This window comes from Etheostoma spectabile, chromosome 3 (genome assembly GCF_008692095.1).
Source record: "Etheostoma spectabile isolate EspeVRDwgs_2016 chromosome 3, UIUC_Espe_1.0, whole genome shotgun sequence".
In the NCBI taxonomy this organism is placed as follows: Eukaryota; Metazoa; Chordata; class Actinopteri; order Perciformes; family Percidae; genus Etheostoma; species Etheostoma spectabile.
The window spans coordinates 30,940,241-30,949,634 of NC_045735.1; the positions used below are offsets into that span (position 1 = coordinate 30,940,241).

At 42.8% G+C, this 9,394-nt stretch overlaps 1 long non-coding RNA gene across 1 annotated transcript in view; it reads right to left on the reverse strand.

Annotated features, from left to right (window-relative positions):
• Window positions 1-5,378, reverse strand: part of LOC116676741 (uncharacterized) — a 19,526-nt gene extending 14,148 nt beyond the window's left edge. The window contains exons 1-2 of the long non-coding RNA XR_004328821.1: window positions 5,365-5,378; window positions 4,467-4,469 (exon numbers count right to left, since the gene is read on the reverse strand). This is a non-coding gene — a long non-coding RNA (uncharacterized LOC116676741). The remainder of the gene's footprint in view (window positions 1-4,466; window positions 4,470-5,364) is intronic.
• Between the last annotated feature and the right edge of the window lie 4,016 nt (window positions 5,379-9,394).

Below are 9,394 nucleotides of genomic sequence, written 5' to 3' on the forward strand. Positions count from 1 at the left end.
AAATGTAGCAGATGTAGCCTTACAAGACATTTCATTTACTGATAACTTACAACAAATAGGTCAGGGTGCAACGCTTAGTTAATTTTAAACATTAAGTAGATGCACTTAGAAGGACTTGCATGCAATCAGAAAACCATGATAGTCTCGCATTGCCAGACCTTCCTTCACAGCGCTGCAGAGGAGGGTCTGGCTAGTCCACACAGCATTCCGGGAGAAGAGAAAAACATGCTCTGGTTTATTGCCATTTCTTTAAACCAATAACAATTGTCCTGGGTGTTGCTAAGTGCCGGACGGAGCAATAAAGTTTACACTATAACTGGATGTTGTAAACAATGCTTTCATAATTTGTCCATTGAAAAGGCAAAGTAGACTCTACACTGGGCTGACCTACTCTACAATGTAAACATTAAAGAAAACCTGTTGGATGCTTGTTTAAGGGAACAGTTGCAGAATTGTGAATCCCAAAAATGAATGACTTACTAGCATTCAAGGTAGCATTTATAGCATATTTCAAGTTTTTGCAATGTCATATGTTTTTTTTTCTAGAAAAGTGAGAGAGAAATTGTGGCTACGAAAAATACACGTCTTGTCCTTTATTTACCTTAACTACAGAGTATAAGGCCTGTAGAACACGCAGCGACAGGCCTATACATCCAGTATATTATACTGAAGCCTCCATGTTTCCTCATCCACTTCCATTTGAATTTGCTGTTGATGCTGTTTGCTGTTAATGCAATTTTCACACTCAATGTTTACATGTCATCTTGATGGGGCTGTAACGATATGCAATATGAAACCGAAATTGACACTCAGATCCACAAACCTAAGTGAGAAGGCAGAGTCGTGACACACCCCTTCCAACTCCCTTCCCTTCCAGATCCAATGCTACCACATCTTTAAATTACTATTAGTATTAGTCCTTTTGGTGCCTTATCCCTGTTTCGGCTGATAAATTTAGCTTACTGTAAAGACAACTAAAAGCGAAAGAGGAGACACCGGTAACGCTAACAGAGGTGTAACGTTACGAATGGCCGCTGTTCAGACTCGGGTGCCTGGGTCTGTTTCCCGACGGTTCAGTAAGCTGCCGTTAGCGTCCTTAGAACCAGAGTTAAGTGCTGACCGGGCTGGCTGCTAGCTGGCTGGGGGCTGACTGTGGATGTGTCCCCGGATTGTTATCAGATCTCAACTGAAGCCTTTAAGCGCCGGGAGAGTGAGGCAGAAGACGGGTGTGCAAGCTAGCTAAATTACCATTAGATTAGTTGTCTATCTATACAGTTAACGTTACTGATGGATTAGCCCAGAGTTGTTAATCGTGGTCAAAACAATCATACTACAAACAACTGAGTGTGTTGAACGAGGTTGTAATCTTATGTTGTCCCCCAAGAATTAGCTAACGTTATAGACCAAGGACATTAGCATTAGCTACTTGCTTGTCAACCAGCACCTTTACAGTAGGCACCAAAGCACTTTTCCTCTTCAGTTCGCCTACAGGTTGGAAGCAGAATTGTCCATTACGGTTACCATTACCATTATTCTTATGTCTCATTCCAACGAGTTAATGAAACCATTGAAACAATTTTGGAAACATATTAATAATTTATATAATATATTTACATTTATAATTGCATTTATATATCAATAAATAAGGTCTCTGTATTACTGTGTTGCAAAGTGGGATGTAATCAATGACAAAACTATGGCATGTGGCAGAAAAACGTTTAAGAAGAATCAATGTTTGTATCAAATTGTGGGTCAAAAATTGTGTTCAATTCAATACAATTCAATTTTATTTATAGTATCAATTCATAACAAGAGTTATCTCGAGACACTTTACAGAAAGAGCAGGTCTAGACCATACTCCAGAATTTACAAGGACCCAACAGTTCTAGTAGTTTCCTCCAGAGCAAGCAACAGTGCGACAGTGGCGAGGAAAAACTTCCTTTTTGTTACAATAAACAAATAAAATAAATAACAAAATCCTGGGTTTGGTGTATCGTTACAGCCTACATCTTGATCTTGATAAATTCTGCATTATGTAAGCCAATATGAGTCCTATCATGCTCAGAGTTTCAACAATTTTATTCACTGAAATCATTCGTCTAATTTGTGATTTATTTCCAGTAACTGTCCATAACAATTACCTGCATTCACAATAAAAGCATCCAAAAAGTTAAAGGGGAGTAATCATCCCCTCTTTCTGAACACAAAATAATGAGTGGATCCATCCATCCATCCATCCATCCATCCATTTTACTCCGCTTATCTGTGGCCAAGTTGCAGATTATGTAATTTTACTAATGAATTAATACTGTGGAATTGCTCATTATCCAGAATTAACCATGTAAGCCATTATTATGCTTTTAACAGTCTTCATGTTCCTTGGGCTATTATTAGAGACTTGGTACTTTTTTGAATACCTGCCTTTATGTAGTAAACATTTTCATTTTACAGCCATGTACATTTCCACAACATGGCCGCTTTGCAACAGAAACACTGTCAAAACCCCTCTTTTGTTCAAGCTTCAACAATAATTTAACCTCCATTACAGCTCCTCCCTGAAAATCAGTACAATGATGTACAAGTGTATCCCGGGCAAGTGTGTATGTTTACCAATCGATCTACTCCACCCTGACATGTTCCAAGTCCTAGTGTCATTATGGCCACTGTTTGGTGCTATAAAACAGAGTTGGACGCTGCTGATAGCAGTGAGGGATATAGATGGGCCTGTGCAGAGTTAGACAGCAGCATCGCCATACATCTTCCAGACCAGAGGCCTGTCAGCGTCACATTGCCACAGAGGGGCTTGTCATAGAAGCATGTCCAGCATCCATGCATGTTACGGACTTTGGCAGCGACCACCTAACACTACACACACTCAGAACCCCACCCCTCCCGGGGGTTTTAGTGAAACCCCTATTCCTGCGGTTTTCCCCCCCCTTCCAACCTTGGTCCGCACCCCTTTCAAAACACAAACACCCACACAACACACACCCACCCCCCACCCCCCAAAGGGTGGGGGGTTCCTTTTTTTCCTTTAGAGTGTCTGTACACGACCCCGGCCGCAAACCTTCAGGGGGTGGATGTTGTTCCACCCATTCATCACCCGTTTACCCTCCACCCTCCCATGTTTTTTAATCAGCCACAGTAACCCTGAAAAAACTGATGGCCCCCCCTCTACCCCCCCTTTTCTTCCCCTCCCCAAAATTTTTCTCGTCCCCTTTCCTCTTTTTTCTCGCTCCCTGGTCCCTACTGCTTTGCTTGTAGCTACGGGGATGTTTGGCCTTCATGCACGCTTTTCCCCTCCCCACTCCCTTTTTCCCCCACCGACAATCCCTTCCTCCACCTCCCCTCTTCCCTCTCCCGCCCCCCCCCCTTTTGTCTTCCCCTCTCCCCTCCCCTCCATCTCTATCTCTTCCGTCCCTTTGGGCCTGGTGGCACCCTTTAGACGGGCCTAAAAAGGCCAAAAAGCCCCCAAAAGGCGAAGAAAGGGTAATGATGAAATTTAACTGCTCCTCTTGGTGCACCTGGGGTCTGGCCCTGTGTGTTGTGGGAATATGGGAGTGTTATGTTTTGTGTTGTTTTGGGAAAAGAGGGCCCGGGGCCCGAACCGGAATGCCCTAGGGGGGGCAAAGTACGGCTCCACCAAGATTTCCCCTTTTTTAAAGACGCACTATAGATTTTGTGAGGGAACTCATTTACACCGGCATAAAATAGAAGGTGGCAGGGGAAGTTTAAAATCTAAAAAGGATGGGGGACTGGGAGACCACAAGGAAAATAGGTTTGATGGCTTGAGTGGCCTCCCCGGTGTGATAGCAGTTTAACCCTTTGTGGAGGATGGACACAGATTTTTATCTAGATGGACTGAAACAAAAGCAAATCTAGGACATATTCAAATTTACAATGTTCGGAGTTCATATGATGCGCCATTGTCTGTTCAGATGTTGCTTGCACTTTATTGCACTATACCGTGTACAGTATATGTCTATAAAATCCATACGGAGTTATGTCCACTGCAGATGCCGAAATAGTATGTTATTAAACTGATTTATGAAGTGTGTCGCCTCAACATTTTTTAATGTTGTATTGATGCAGGAGTGCCATAACGTCAATGAATAGATCCCATTAAAATCTAATGGCCTTGTGGTGCATGTGTTTGTTGGTGCAAGGTAAATTCTCCAACTGTGTGTGTGAGTGTGGTTGGAGCCACATGCACCTTCAGGCCTGTATGTCAGGGCAGGACTATTTTCAGTTCAGTTACTGGCTGGAGCCCAGCACGCTTCCCAGGCTCAGATGCTGGCTCACCAGTCTCCTCAGCCTGCCCCTGCCTCCCACCTGTCCCTGGCTGCGAGCCTCCTCGGCTGGCCTGCCGGCGTGGAAAAACAGCCTTTGATGGCCCTGTGGGGACTGGAGGAGGGGATGGCCGGGGTTGTGGAGAGGATGAAAGCCCCAGGAGGAGCAGCATGCACTGACTGACAGGGCTTGACACTCAAAGGGCCCGCAGCCCAGGCCTGGCAACTTTTACTCCAGAAACCACCAGGCCCCATTGACTGGCCTGCAGAGCCGGTGGTCCTATATCCCAAAGTGGAGCTGGATGATAAAAATCAAATATCACAATATATTTTTGATCAAATACATTGGTGTCGATATTGCGACAAACAGTCTGGCAAGTTCAGAAAATCACATCTCTTTACTGTGATGCAGCCTTTAAAACCAGGAAAAGACAACACTTTTCAAAATTTGAGACGATATCTAGCCACAGTATTGATGTCAATACAACATTTATATATTGCCCAGCCCTAGTCCAGTGTCTTCCAGGCCTCCATGTGAGGAGCCCTCTTTCAGAAGCAATGTCCCAATCCAGAGTAAGCTGTACTTATTATATAATATATACAGCGATGCGGTCTTCTTATCTACCAAAGTAACAAACTGAGGCTGCAACCTGAAAACCCTCATCGGCTCATGATTTGTGCTTCTTGCATTGTAACTTGGCAACAGACATTTAATTTTCAAGTGACATCAATTGTTTTAGGTTACACAATGGACAATTGGTACTTTTTCTTTAGTCATCAACATGATTCCTTCCTACAGTGGATTGAACAAATGTATCACGTAGTTGGCTCTGGTATTTGCTGATTTTCAAACTTAAACAACATGACGGCTAATCTGGAAACCATTTCCACAAAAGGGATTGATGATGAGTGTTGTTGAATATCTTTTAAGTTTTAAGTAAAACCCAAGAATGCCTCTGTGTTTTTAGCCCACAGCTTATTTTTTTTTTACTTTTAACACATTTACATGAAAGCTGCAGGAGGCAGAATAGAAAAAAAAAACACCACAGAATTGGAAGTAGAGTGAGACCTCCACCTGCAGCTCTCCCTCTCCACTCTCTGTCCAGCCCTAGAGAGCAGCAGACCCATGGCTAAACTACTTTTTTTGTTTTGTCCCAAGCCTTCACCTCTGTGGCTGGAATTACCTTCAGAGAACACTACAGTATCAGTAAGTGCCTAGTCTAGATAAACAGAAGTACATAGCCAGGGTAATTGCCCATAAACCGGATGTCCCTCACCTTCCGCTCTCTGTGTCTCCCTTCTCAAAAATCCCTTCACAATTGGAAACAACAAACTTCGAGCTAGCAAGCTAAATGCTAAATGTAAATAATGGAACAAGGCAGGTCTGCTTGGTTCTTCAAGGGAATGTTTTACAGCTTTTAAAAGAATATGTTCAGGACGTTTCCTCTCTAACTGGGACATTTTGGGACTGATTGGTGGGATTGCTGTGGACGAAGTACACACGGAGATACACTGGTGAGTGCAAATTAGGTTTAAGCATATCTCCAGCTACTTAAAATAGCTCAGGTTATTTTATTGTATCAACAGCTAACTTCTTTTAAAGTGCCCATATTATGAAAAACTCACTTGGAGATTTGGGGCTTTATTTTGTGTCTCTGTTGCTTCCACATGCAGACAAACTTGGAAAAAAAACTATCCATGCTGTTTTAAGTGTGATACAGGTTTCAAAATCTGCACAGCTTCAATCATTGTAGCATGCTAGCGATGCTAGCTCATTTACAATGGAAAAACACTGCTATAACACACACTAGTTCACCCCTTTCTGGTACAACCTCAGAATACAATTATAAACCTGAAAATGAGCATAACATAGGGAGTTTAATATTGTATGTGGCATTTTCTTTTGTGGGGGGCAAATGTTCCACCAAAAAAAGTTCCTTCCTTTGCAGAGCCGCCGTTGCTGCTCCCTGAGCAAAAACATTGATTGGTTTAAAGAAATGCCAACTAACCAGAGCATGTTCTTCCACAGCGCTATAGAGTAAAGTCTGCCAACGCGAGACTAGTTAGTGCCAGATATTGGCTATTTAGTTGTATGCTGTGGGTTATTAACTGAAGGGATCTTTGTCAGCTTGTGTGGAATGTCCATCCTGCAAATGTACAATCCAATCAAATCATGTGCCATGCATACATTACTTCTACCCCCTGCAAAACAGCTTACTGCTAAAAGGATTAGGGTGACACACATATAAACAACACAAACATGCTAATCCTCATTAGCACTGCTGAAAGCCCCTGTGATGCGGTGGTGGAGAGGGGGTGCATGTAGTAAGGCAGGATGGTGGAAGGCAAAAAGTCAGTTAGCTGCTAATGCAAATGGAGCTGGAATCACACACACACACACACACACACACACACACACAAACACAGACAGGTTGTGTGGTTTCTTCACGTCAGATAGAAGTTGATCGATAGAGGGAGTGAGTGTGAATGAAAGGAGGGGTCGGAGAGGAGAAAAGCAGCAGTGGACACGGACCTTCAGCCAACCGTGCTGGCACACAGCGCAGGCTCCCTCTTGGCTTTTGGATCTGACAACTCCAATGTAATAACAGATAAATAGAGAGGGCTCGTCAGGCCACAAAAGCAAACAGCTTGAGCTTGCCAAAGAGAACAGAGGGAGTCAATGTTGGAGGGCGTGCGTATGTGTTTGTGCATGTAGAGAGAGAGGAGAGACGGAGAGAAAGAGCTAATGGCTGACATCTGGCATCGGTCGCACCCATCTGAGTCCTGTGCTCCAGCCCCATACTGTCATGCTGAATGATAAAGCAGAGAGATTGCCTCGGAATCGGCACACTTGCAAAGCCCCCCGGCCAGCCCTAGGGGTATGGGCATGAGAGCCTCTTCCAGCAATTCACCGGTTAATGTGCCAATTTGTTTTCCAGAGTGCTCAAAGGAAGAATTTATCGCCATGTTCTGCGGCTCTGGGCAAATGCTAATAAAATGCTCTTTTGCTGAATTTCACTTAATTGGCCACAGTAGGGACGGAGAGCTTGAGGAGAGTTGGCCCCTGCCGAGGCACTGTTTGCAGATGATCCAAAATCCCCCCCCCCGCCCTGTCATGTACTGCCCCCCCCCAAAAAAAATAACAATAACAACAACTTTACAGTATACACATTCCCATCATCTAACTTCACCTGATCCACCAGCAGGTACCCCATTAAACTTCTTCTAAAACGGATGAAATTCCATGTTTTAAACAGGATACCCAAATTAAAAGTGGTACAGCACCCATATACTTTGACACTCTGGGGTGTGCTTGATATCATTGAAAAGGTAACACTCTCAAGTTTTTGTGTCAGGGTGACTCTATGCCTTAGAGCTACAGAGGCTAGAATGTCATACATCTGTAAACGGACTAAAACACACTGCTGTAAACCTCTAGGAGATATACAGCCCAGTCTCATGGCAGTTCGTGAAATAGTCACGTTATTTAATCTATTGATTAGTGTACAGGTCACGTTAATGCCGTTGTTTTCTTGTGTTGATTACAAATTTTGAAGTAATATGTTTCAACAGGTAGCCTATTTCGTGATCATAGAACGATTACGGCAGCGAGTAGTATTGAAAAGCCGTGTGGGGAGGTTGGTTGGGGTGTTGGATGGGTCAAACAACACAGGACTTTCACCCCACAGCCCTGGGATCGCGTCCCATGGATTTTTTAATCTGATTTCGCTAAATCGGCCACTGTTTCAATCCTGTTGTCTCTCTGCAGTGGGCGGGGCTGTTCAGTTCCCCCCACGACTAACACACGCACACAAACACACACGGTGGATGCCGGAAAAAATGAGACGCACAGGATGGCCTAAATTGAGGACAGCTATGCTCGTTATTGTGAAAGCAATGATAAGTTAAAGTCCTTTATCAAACCGTTTGAATTTGTGTCCACGACGTGTAGATCTTCAAGACACTGACAGACATGTTCAAATTTGATTCATTCAATAAATTATGATTTTTTGTCTTAAATTCACCAGCCATTATCATATTATACCAACATTTGCAGCAGCCTGAGCGTTTTTGGTAGGGTTACTAGGAAAGTTCAGCCTAAAGTAGTTTTATTCTCCCCAAAACAAGTTTCCTTTTTATTTTTAAAGAACTATACAAACAAATTGCAACTTTTTTGCAATTTTTTAGAAAAGCTCCCCAACATCTGTCATTTTGGGCTCCAACAATCTCGAAAAAAGTCTGCGGAATCCTGGAGGGACTGTTAAAGAGATATACATTATGCTAGTGCAGCTTTAAAAAATACTTTAAAACTCAGTTTACAGATGACCAGATTCCAATGGATTGGATTCGGTGGACTACCCACAGTAAAAGGGACACTGCTTCTGATTAATTTTTAAAATGTAATTTGTCAATGCTGTGAACAAAGGTCCAGTCATCTCCATTGCTTCAGGCAGAGACAGAAACCCCAGAGACAAATACTGTATGTTGGAACAAATGGAACTAAAACCAACTGCATGGTTAAAGAGGTAAAATATGTTTTATTTTTAGGTTTTGGGCGAAGCAACCCCTTAAAGGGTAATTACGTTTTTTGTTAACCTTGACCCTATTTTCCTGTTTTGGTGTCTAAGTGACTGATGGGAACAACAATCTTTGAAATTGGTCTAGTATTAAGCGTGAACGCTGTAATTGGCAGCCCCAGACCAGGCTGCAATGTAATCCAATCGGGAAAAGGTGCATCGTCAATTTGGTCCACTCAAAGTGCTTTATTTTACCACTGACAGGCTCAGATTAATATTCAAAGTGTCCGACAACATTATAGAAAGGATCCCTTCAGAGACATACCTTTTTAAAACCTATTTAAGACCTTTCTGTTTAACCCGAAACAGCTCTGAGGTCGCTTGTGCTAAACCCAGCAGACTCGTATGCATAGAGCCAACATATTTACACATGTAAATCAGTAAACCATGTGTTTAATTCAACCAAAGCTAGAGTTGTTATGGTTGGAAAAGTGAAAAGACAACACAAAACGACTTCTTATAGTTTTATTTTGTTTTTACTGACTTTGATGAAGTGTATTTTACGATGCTAAAACAACTGTTTATTTA